This window comes from Pediculus humanus, genomic scaffold (genome assembly GCF_000006295.1).
Source record: "Pediculus humanus corporis 1103172108183 genomic scaffold, whole genome shotgun sequence".
NCBI classification, from domain to species: domain Eukaryota; kingdom Metazoa; phylum Arthropoda; class Insecta; order Psocodea; family Pediculidae; genus Pediculus; species Pediculus humanus.
Window position 1 is genome coordinate 361,232 of NW_002987753.1, and position 4,030 is coordinate 365,261.

Genomic DNA, 4,030 nt, shown 5'->3' on the forward strand with positions numbered 1-4,030 from the left:
CAAATTAAAATTTTATTACTCTAATATTATTATTACCGTTTTACACTCCACTATTCATACATATATAAATTTTTCAAAATGCGAATTATTACTTTTTCACCGAGTAATTTTTTTTTCAGTAGCTCGCCATATTGAATGATGCTGCCACGATGTTACCATCGATATATATATGTATATATATTATTCAATATGACCTCCAACATTTTTATTCCTTTTTTTTTTAGCTAAAGGTTAATTTTTGATCGAATCCATAAACCAAAATTACTTCCCTTAAAATAGTTTTCTATTATTATTACTCTGAACAAAAAGGGTTTATAAAAAAAAAAATTCCAGGTTCGAAAAGTGTAAGTAAGTAAAAAAACGAAATAGAAATGCATTGGGAGCGGTTTTTTAAGGTCGCACGTGACGTAAAAATTTTTTTTTTTTTGTCTGCCATGTTTCATGCAAGAAAATGCAATCCTGTCCTGTCCTGTCCTGTCCAAAAAGTGGTCGAGTCGTCTCGTGAAATTCTAGAAAAAAAACAAACCACTCCCCCCCAACCACTTCATCTACTCCCAAATTTTAATTACCTACTTGCAAATTATTGGAGTGGTGTGCGTGTCAGAAATATTAATAATAATAATAACAACGCGTATTTATTTTAAGGTTTTTTGCAGGATGATTATAAGGTTATATAGGATCTCATCTTAGTGTGATGGAAACCAGAAGCCCTACGATTCAAAGAATGGGAAGAATTTAAAGGATAGTATTACAAACCACGAAATCCATTCTGGAGACAAAAACAAACCTGGAAAAAAAGAAAACCACAACGAGAGAGAGACAATCGGCCAACTCGTACACTCGGCAGGACACTTTCGTCTTGCGTCCAGGAACAAAAATAATAATGATGATTATGTCTACTACCAACCTTTCCAAAAAAAAAAAAAAAAAAAAAACAGAAAATCTTTGGTGGAAAAATTTTTCCAGAACTACGAGATGAAAAAAATCAAAAACGTACCACAACCACCACCACTGAGTAAATCATTTATCTTTTTGTTTTAAGGCAAAAATATAAATAATAATAATATTTTATTTTTAATAATAATAAAAATGTTAAGAAACGTTAGAGAAAAAAGAAAAATGGGTTGAATAATAGCTGAATGCACCTGTAACCAATTTGAAAAGAACCTTTTAACCTGTTACGAGTAAACAAAGCAGGTATAAAAAAAAAAAAATCCTTGAATTATTAGCCTTGTCAAAAGGGGGATGCTGTGAGGCATGAAAGCAATTATTCTTAGCAGACGACAAATTCATTGATGTATAAAATTCAGGTGTCTTCATATGTATATACATATACATACGATTTTACAACGGATTCCTATTATTATTATTATAAGTCTTTTGTAGAAAGTAGCAAAAGCGTACCTGAATAAATAAATTTTGACGTTTTGATTTTTAACTTTACCGTCGGAACCAGACGTACGACGTTTCATTATTATTATTATTATTAGTAGTAGTAGTAGGAAAGAAATAATTTATTTATTTATTTATAAAACGAGGAAAATTTTTAAGATTTGAAATAAAAAAAAAAAAATGGCGAAGAATTTTTAACGATAATTAAAAAAAAAAAAAAAAAAATATTTAAAAAAAATAGTTTAAAGTAAAGGTCGTACGTTTGAAAACCTTAAAAACCTATTTTTTCTACCTTTTTTTTTGGGGAAGAGAGGGAGTGGGTGGAGTGGGGTGAGGGTAGGAGGAAAAACAAAACCCAGAAAAAATTAAAAATAAGATAGTTTTAAGAAGAAAATTTTTTCCAACGTTAGACGGCGAACGTAAAATTTTCCGATTAGTAAGAAAAATTTTTATTTTTTTTCACGGGCATGGACACTCACCGGTTTCCAGGGGTAAAATCAAATTGTTGTTATTATTATTATTATTATTGTTATTACTATCCACACAATTTAGTTTTTGAAAATAGTTTTTTAGTTTCGCGCCACATGTGCACCTTTGAAATTGTTGTATAACAAGTTTTTCCACTTTTGAACACACCACACACTCGTCACCGAACCACGTTGTTCAATCCGACATTTTCGGATCAGTCCGCGATCAGTCGAATAAAAACAAATCGACGCGAAATTTTTTATAATACATTTTTTTCTTTTATTTTTCACTTTACTTAAAACAACAAAAACAAAAACAATTAATACATATATATTTTGGATATTATTATTATTATTATATTATTTTTATAAAAAAAAAATTAAAAATTATATATATATAAATATATAAACACTAAACGGCCACGACGCCAAATCGCCTTGCCAAGGCTTTAGCTGGGCTTAACTATTCTGTTCTATGGCAGTGCCAGTGCAATGCTTTGCTTTGTTGTTGAGCCTAAAAACTTCAATGGCCGACCAAGTCGGCGAGGCCATTCATATCAGAGGCGACCTTGAAGATTCTTCTTTAGAGAGATTTTTTTTTTTTTTAAAAAAATTTTTCAGGTTCGCTTAACTTTTTCCGTTTTTGATATTAATATTATTTTGTTACGTTTTTTTTTTTTTTTTTTTTAAATCTTGTTTCTTACCGACCTTAAAATTAAACGAGTAATTTTTTTTTTTTTTGGTTTTTGCTTTTTTTGGGTAAAACTATTCCGCGTATTTTTTTTTATTTTGAAAATAATATAAAATAATAATAATAATGATACGTCGACTCTTCGTTTGTTTCTTTCCACTTTAAAAAAGTTTTTGTTTATTCAAAACCCCCCAATCGAATTTTTTTAAAATTTAAATTTAAATTTTTGTAAATAATTTTTTTTTGATACGACAAAATTTTTTTATAACAAATTTAAATTACGATAATAATAATAATAACGAACGTAAATTGCAAATATAAATTTAACGAAAGAAAAAAAAATACACGTGTGGAAATATTCTTTTTTTGAAAAAAATTTTAAAACGAGTTCGATGTCGTGTTTTTTCTTTTCATCAATATTATTATTTATTATTTAAATAATATATAATAATTACGGCATAGAAAAAAAAAAAAAGAAAACCGCAAAACGAGTAATTTAATTAATAAACAATAACCGGTCATATGTTGTTTTACTTTACTTAAAAATAAGAAAAACGCGATGGTTCGTACACACACACAATATCCCCCCCGAAATGTACGCCTATGACTAAAAGACACTCCATGTATGCCTCGGGGGGTATCCAACCTCACATTCTCTTCTGCTCTTTTAAAGTTACAGGTACTTTTTCGTACCTGTTTACGTTGGTTATATACTGGGTAAAATAAAAATAAAACAACGGAATTTGTTTTTCAATTTTTTTTTTCTAAAGGTAAAAGAAAAATTATTATTATTATTGTTATTATTATTATTAAATTACACAAAATGACGATTTATATTAATTATAATAAATTTATTTATGTACGAGTTACGTACGTAAAATAATTTAATATATAAATAATTATAAAAAATTTCATATAGAGAAAATTTTTTTTTTGTCACATCGTAAGAAACCGGGTACGAGAATTCGATATTAAATACGTCTCGTAATTTTCTTAAAAAAAAAGAAAATAAATAAAATAAAAATTTTTTTGTTGCTAAATTTTCAAGCGGAAAATTGTCGATTGTAGTAAAGTTGTTACTAACCGAACAGGGCCTGTTTAGGTACCTGTACCTAATGAAAAACTCAGTCCAGCATTCACAGTGATGAAAAATAATAATAATAATAATAATAATGATAATAATAATAACGAAAAAATAATAATATAAAGAACCAGGTAAAAAGCCGTGTTTTCCCATATGAAATGCGATAAAAGCAAAGACTTTTACACGAATTGCAAATAATTATAAAAAAAATGATTTGGTTCGTTTGATAAACATGTGAAAGAGTAGATTTTCTTACGATTTTTTTTTCTTCTTCTAAAATATACGAGAAAAAAAAAATTTTTTTTTTTTTTCATATATATTTTAATCCAGGTACGAAATTAATTCAATTTAAAAAGATTGTTTCGTCAGACGACAATCAAATTACCAAAGCAGACA